The sequence below is a fragment of the Seriola dumerili genome, unplaced genomic scaffold, assembly GCF_002260705.1.
Source record: "Seriola dumerili isolate Sdu_G_001 unplaced genomic scaffold, Sdu_1.0 BDQW01000068.1, whole genome shotgun sequence".
In the NCBI taxonomy this organism is placed as follows: domain Eukaryota; kingdom Metazoa; phylum Chordata; class Actinopteri; order Carangiformes; family Carangidae; genus Seriola; species Seriola dumerili.
In genome coordinates, this window is record NW_019174323.1 from 5,796,729 (window position 1) to 5,804,645 (window position 7,917).

Below are 7,917 nucleotides of genomic sequence, written 5' to 3' on the forward strand. Positions count from 1 at the left end.
CTGCGGCTGGACCTGAGCTGGACAGGAGACACCGACTGGCAGCCAGCTGAGAGGCTGTCAGACGTCTGCTCGGCCTGGATGTGGTTCAGGCCCTGGGGCCCCTCATCCAGAGTCACCGTATGAAAAATACACAAAAACGATGACAAGGAGACAAAGACAACTACAAGAGACAAAATGGACACAAAGGGGCACAAGTGCCAGAAAGCCTTTGTACATGGTTAACGTTGAGAAATGGTCTATTTCAACCCAAACCATGACGTTTTCTTAAACTTAACCAAGTAGTTCTGTTGCCTAAACTTAACCACACTGTGAGTCAAAACTGAAGCCAGACAGCCCCGAAGGCAAACTTCCCCCAACAGCAGGCAGGAGAACCAGCCAGAAAAAAGGGCAAAGGAGCAGACACAAAAGACATACAAAATGATTACAAATGATTTCCAATTCAGTTTATCGAGAAAGAACAAAAATCCAGTGCTATTATGTGTATTGCAGACGTTGTTTTCCAACAGTTGGTGGCAGTGTAATCTCACATTTTCCCGATTTCCTTCTTAAGCACATCACTAAAGTCGTCATTTCAACCAAACAAAGAGGACATTTTCAACATGTTCAACAAACACACACTGATTTCCTGTAAATTATTCATTCCAACACATTAAAAGAAATAACACGACGTCAACATGATTTTATTTCCATTAATGTTCTTTAAAAGAAATGAACATGATTAAACAGAGCAACATCACACATGGTGTTGACCCACAGTTGGTCTACACATAAACTAAAGCATCTGCTCAGCAGCTCAGTTATATTGCAGTTTCATTATCAGACACGGACAGATGAAAACATGTTTGCTCTGAGAAACATCCTGCCAGCTGATGATAAATGATCTGCTGCTCTGCACCCAGAGGATGATGATGATGATGATGATGATGATGATGATGATGATGATGATGATGATGATGATGATGATGACGAGTACAGCTCCAGCTTCTTCACCTTCCCTTTCGTCCTCCATCGCTTTTCGGTTTCATTTTTGTGAAATTATGCAAAATTCATAATACAGAAATCTTCAATAATGAAAGATATAGGGATACTTTCTGTCTTAGCATCCCTGATGAAAAAGTTATTTGAATATACAGGTAACAAAGGAAAACATACAGCATAATGTGTCTTAATAAGGTTTTGTGCCTCCACGTGCTGCCAGAGCAGTTTCAATGCTCCATGGCTTTGATTCTCCAAGTCTCTGAACTCTATTGGAGGGATGAACGACATTGTTCCACAAGATATTCCCTCATTCTGTGTTTTGATGATGGTGGTGGTGGACAGCGCTGTCTCAAATCTCCCGTAGGTGTTCCAATGGGTTGAGATCAGGTGACGGCGTAAGCCATAGTATATAATTCAAATCATTTTCATACTCGTCAAACCATTCAGTGACCCTTTGTCGACATGGAAGAGACCGCTCCCATCAGGATAGAAATGTTTCCTCATAGGATAAAGGTCACTCAGAACAACTTTGTATTGATTTGCAGTGACCCCTCCCTTTAAGGGGACAGGTGGATCCAAACCCTGGCAGAGCAGAGCCACCCGACCCCCTCAGTCTAGGGGTCAAGCGTTCAGGCCTGTATCTGGTTTTTCTTCTAATTTGTCACACGTCTGTATTAGACAACCAAAGCAAACCATGTCTCTGTAGCTGTATTGTTTTCAGTGAGTGGACTGCGTCAGTACGTGGTGAAATAAAACATGAAATGAAATTTGTCCTCAACATCAAGATCACAAAAAAAAAAAAAAAAACCCACACAGAAATACTCTTTGAAAAAACCAAAGCCTTACTCACCAGAGGCAAAGTACCGGTTCTTAGCTGAGGACATAAGGACCTTTAACACACGGCTCTGCGTGATAGTGTTGATTGATTTGAATGGATTTTAGGGACTTAATAGTGTGGTTGATTAATAGCAATTACTAAGCAGGAGCTTCACATTTCTGGCCTCCACGTAATTGCAATTTTAGTCACACACACTTCTCATCTAGTTCATTTATACTTGGGTTTATGACTAAATTTCTATAAAACCATCCTGAATTTCCCCTGGGGGATAAATAAAGTATCTATCTATCTATCTATCTATCTATCTATCTATCTATCTATCTATCTATCTATCTATCTATCTATCTATCCATCCATCCATCCATCCATCCATCCGTCTATCTATAAAACAAATGACATTCCATTAGTCTCAGGTGTACTAATTAGCACGTTAGCATGCTAACACACTGAACTAAGATGGTGAAACATTACACCTGTTAAACATTAGCAGCACATTAGCAAGATGATGTTAGTTAGGATTCAACTCAACATACTGTGCATGAGCGCAGCCTCACAGAGCTGCTAGTGAAGTGTTGGTAATAGTTCATCAGTGGAAATGAGATTATGAGACATTTTAACTTGGAAACCCAAAAAGCCTCGAGAGAATAAAGATAAAAAAAAACAAAAAACTGGAACACTGGAAATCCTCCAGTATCAGAGTCTTCTGTTCGCCAACTCACTTCTTCCATTAAAATTTCATATTTGCATCAGTTAATGTTGGTGGTGCAATTAATTCATCAATCATCATTACCACCCATGAATCTAAGCCCTGATTACTAAGTGTCACTTAAAGCAGGAAGCTGAGTCAGAGCAGATTTTCACAAACAGACTGTGTGAGAATAGTTGTAAGTCTGGGAGCTGCTGGAACAGAAGTCAAACTGTCACATCTCTCCAACTCACTTACCCCGGCCCACAGCATTCAGCCAGGTTGAGGATTAGATGCTGTAACATCACAAGCTTTCCCTTTAAGGCCTCTTAGCTCCAGCTCCTTTCATGTCCTATAGTGCTCTCCCCTTTTTTGGTGCTCCACCCCAAAGTGTGTTCCCTCTCTTCCCATCTGTCCTCCTCCATCCTCCTGATTCCTGCACCTCTGTTTTGTGGCTTGTCAGCGAGATGAGAGAGAATGCAGAGCAGAAAGCAAGAGCTTCTCTGTGGGGATTCGGCCTCTCAGAGTGATAAAATAGCTGTGATCTTTCTTTCTGCAGAATCCACACTCTGTTTGTGTTTCTGCTATCTACACGTACATGGCTTTTTTTTGCTTTTATTGATGGTGAACTGCCTTTTCATTTTGGATTTCATGGGGTGTGAAATGCCAGAATGACAGAATGGGACCCCATGCTCTCCTGTAGCCCTCCCGTTATTTTATCTCCCTGTCAGAGAGGGATTAGAGGTGTATTACAAATGCAAAACGAGGTTTCCAATCATGCTCTCTCTGTGGTGGCGAAGGAATCTTCAAGTAGCACAATAATGGGTTTGCAAATGAAAGGAAGTTAGATAAACTAAAGGAGGAAATTGAAATATTACAGGCGAGAGTGCGAGCAAACAGGATCATTACCACTGTGCTCATCAGCCGATTGACACGTTCCTCCTCATCCCTGCAGCGTTCAGGGTTAGTAATACTGTTTCTTGCTTCCACAGCGTGGAAGCAGTGACATTAATGGGCAGCAGCAACCCAGTAATGAGCCGTTAAAAGAGAGATTTGGAGCTTTACTGATCCGTTTCCATACCAACTGTCTTAGCTGTGGGGACTGGATCCTCTCAATATTTTTTTTTTTTTTTTTTTGGGTGGGGAGGAGGGTGGGAGTGGGCTCGGTGTAATGCGATTTGAGGAAGTACTTCTGGGTAGAACTTCAACACACACACATACACACACACACACACACACACACAATGCATATGACAATGTGTGTGTGTGTGTGACTGCTTGTTTTAAGTTAATCTTCAAAGCTCTTCCTTTCTGCAGAAATCCATCATGACAGGCGGAGAGCAGCGAGCCTGCAGTGATTTTAATTTGTTGTGAATTTTTTTTTTTTACTGACTTCTGTTCCTCTTCTCTTCCATGTTTTATTTTTTTTCCCCCTTCATTTATTGTTTTCCGTACCCTTTTGTTCTGGAAAAACGCACACAAACAGCCAAAAGATGGGAGGTATACTTGTATTGAGAGGAGCCGGCGTGTTGCCATGACAACCAAGCGTTTGCAAAAATCACCGTGATGCCAACTCTCATCCAGTATCACATATGGGCTTGCGTTCGCGGCGAAGGGGGAGAGACAAAACGCTGGCATGAGGCAAACAAACACACATGCTGTACAGTGTGTGCGCATGCATGTGTGTGTTGCACATATTACTTTTATATTGCACCAGTTCAGTTGTTTACACGCACTGAATGACATACATGGAGATGGGGGGAAAAAGAGACACAGAAATAACAAGAGAGAAAAAAAGATGATGATGATGATGATGATGATGATGATGATGAGAAATTGGATTTGGGTTAAAGATAATAAACTGTTATCACTGAAAAGCAACATCAAAGGCATTGTTGGCAGGGGAAACTATGAAGATTTAAAAAAAAAAAAGAAAAAAAAAAAGTTTAATTTTATAAGTAATCTCCGCACCCTGGGGCTCATGGGTAAAACAAAACTCTGTGAAGTAGATGAATTTAGCTAATCTCTCCCGCACAGCTTCAGGGGATCACAGAGGCACAGGAAAAGAAAATCACCCTAGTGCCTGGTTCGGTGGTGAAATTTTATGAAACAGAGAAATCTCAGACCGCAGAAACAGTACTGAGCATGAATGGTCTTAAACTCAAGAAGAAGAACCTGCTTTTAATCACGATCCAAGAGGAAAATCGGTCTGAGACGGGATGAAAGGCTTCTGCATTTTCAAATTGAAAAGAATAACTGACATTCGTCTCCTGCTCAGATGTTTTCTTTTGTGTGTGTGTGTGTGTGGATGAGAGGAGACGTGGCTGATGTTGCATCAAAACACACTGCTGATACAGCAGACAGGAGGGATGATGGATGGTGAGGGAGAGGAGGTGCTAAACTCCAGTTTCATAAAGGCAATCCACTTTACAGCTGAAATGATTACTGGCTGAATTGATTTGTCATTCATGATCCCCAAAGGATTGATCTCCTGACTTTTCAGTGCAACCCCTTTTTGATGATAAAAATATTGTGCATTATGCCTCCCCATAATCTGAGGTCTGCGTGAATCCATAGACCATAATTTGGACAGTAATCATTACACACTTTTGTTTCTTGAGGAACTACATTTAAGTCCCAAGTCTGAGCTTAAATTTGAGTAGGTTTTCACAAATATTGAAAGAAATGCATGTGAGATGTAGCCCTTTCAACACATAATGCCCAAATACCCAAGTATTTGGGCTTGTACTCACTAAATGTCTCAAACTAGTACCACTTTTCTGACAGCTCATGAACACCTATCTCACGCTTGATTCAGGAGAGCTTGAAACTTTCATATACATAATATGAACTAGTGTATGGTGATTTATTAAGAAGCACATATATGTATTAGTATTATTCTGTAAACCACCGTGCTCCAGTTGCTGTCAGGGGCCCATCCCACTTACGGCTTTGAGTCATGGTCTTTTATTTATTTATTTTCCTCATTGAAATTTTCCAAAACTGCATGTTTTATTAAAAATCAATATTATTTCCACCCACCATTTATATAATTAACTAACCCTCTTCCCAAAAATGACTAAGTAGGGCTTGCTGGGAAATCCTAATCTGACCAATGAGCTTGCTCCCTGTCATTTATGATAATTTACGTGAGTTACGTCAGTTTTTTTCCTCAACCTTTTAGCAAGAAGCTACTTCTTTAGCTAATGGGCGATTCAGTTAGTAACAAAATGTTAAGCAAGCCCAAACAACAAAGCGGCGCTCAGAAGAGGAAGAACAGAAGAGAAAAAGGAGGAGTTTACTGATGAACTGACGACATTAGATAACATTTTACTCACCATCCTTCAAGTTCGTCGAATGCTACTTTACGTGCAGCCGGAGGCTAACGTTAGCTGGATTGGCTACACTCAGTGGAGGAGCGCAGAGGCAGGGATGCGGAGTGGAGCAGTGTTGTCCATGACTGATGAGCGCGGGGCCCGGCGCATGAACTTCAAATAGGTGAGTACAGGTTTCTCTTTTTTAGGGGGCGGGATCAGAAATTTAAATCTATAGCAACGTAATTGTTGCCTCTCATAAAACGCACAGCTACTGTGATCTGTGTTTGTGATAACATGCGGCCGCTGTCATTGAGGATGAATTCTATAAGTGCAAGTGGTTGTATGATCAGGTGCTGAGTCCTCAGCCTTCAGCCACACCTTTTGGTCCACCAGGAGGGGAACTCCCCCACTGTGTGATATTAATTGTTTAAGTTTGGTTGACTGCAAATCAGTTACCAACACAGTAAGAGTCTGTGTTGGTAACAAACTAATGAGATGAAGAGGGTGGATTGGGATAATATTACCATGTGTGGCTGTGGCCATTACACTCAAGAAAGCAACATCTATCAGAGATATCAGAGGTAGTTATCAACAATTGGGTATGTTGTAACAGGTGTGCAGGAAAAGTAGAAAATGGAAAATGCCCTGGTAAACACAGGAGAAACAGTGTTGTAGATGAGCAGAAAATCAAGTCAAGAATCTTCTCCAGGATCTAGACGGACATGGCGGACAACGACTGAGAAGACTTCATGACCAAAACCTCAAGAGGATTCCCCACAAGATGCAAACTCCTGGTAAGGCTCAAAAACACAAAGGCCAGGCTGCAGTTTGTAGAAACATACAAAAAGAGTTATATGGACTGATGAAACAAAAATCTTTCATAATGCAGCGAAGGCCTAATATTATAAAATCAGATATATGATAGATTAAAATTAATAAGAATAGATACTTTAGAGAGACAATAACATTATCAATAATTACAATCAATACTTGTTGCAACCATAATCTAGTACATTTGTGTGTTTTCTGAGTGAATTTGCTGTACATGCTCCCACACTGCACCTCGTGTGACTGTATTTCTTCAGATTTGATAATTTTGAAAAAGCTGAGCTGACCACTTCTCTCGCGCAGCACAGTCCAACTGCTGAATAAAGACAACACGTCCTGGCAGCTGACTCTGTTTTTATCGTTCCTGATCTGAAATGCTTCTTCCCGTATCAGCTTCAAATACAACATTTTGAAGCAGCACGCATGCACGCACACACACACACACACACACACACACACACACAATTTTGTCAACAACTATAATCAAAATGTGTATTTTTTTGGAAAAGTTTTTGTCACCGTCAGCCAAAATCCTCGCTGTGCTGATTTTATTTCACAGCCAGTTTCTGTTTTGGATGCTTCTTCACAAAGCTGATCATGTTTTATCAGTTTTACAAATAAGAGGTGCAGCAATATAAAAAAAGCTTTTCCTCTGTAGTTTAAATCGGTGAATATGGACAGATTTCCTGCACACACATGCAGTGATATGGCCTCTTGTCGTGTCTCAAGACAAGATTTAATTCCATTGTAAATTGTGTAGCTAATTTACATAAATAATTCATATTTATTACTTTTATAACATCTGAAAACAAAATGATGAGGTATGACGTGGTATAATATTCCTGTGATACACTTATATCTAATATATATGATAATAATTTCTGAGCTGATTTCCGGGCTTCTGTTGCACTCCAGTGATTAATAAGACATTTTACAGCAGACATGCTACAGATATATACGAGATATGTTAGAAAGTGTCTCCATTTCATAGTTTGTACATCTGAGAGCTTAGTTTAGAGTTTAGTTTTCAACTTGTCTTGCAAGTCACCCCCAATCTACATGAAGTCAGGAGTCATTGGTGTTAAATTCAAAGTCCAGTTTTTCCTCATGATATCAATATTGATTTTTTGAAATGTATTTGGAGCAGACTATTTGTATTAATCCCTTCAAATGTCTTTTTCTGATGTACGCCAGGCCACAATTGAACACACAACCTTAAAAATTTCGAACCAGTTTTGTAACACCCTGAACCATTCGAGTGTTTACTTTGG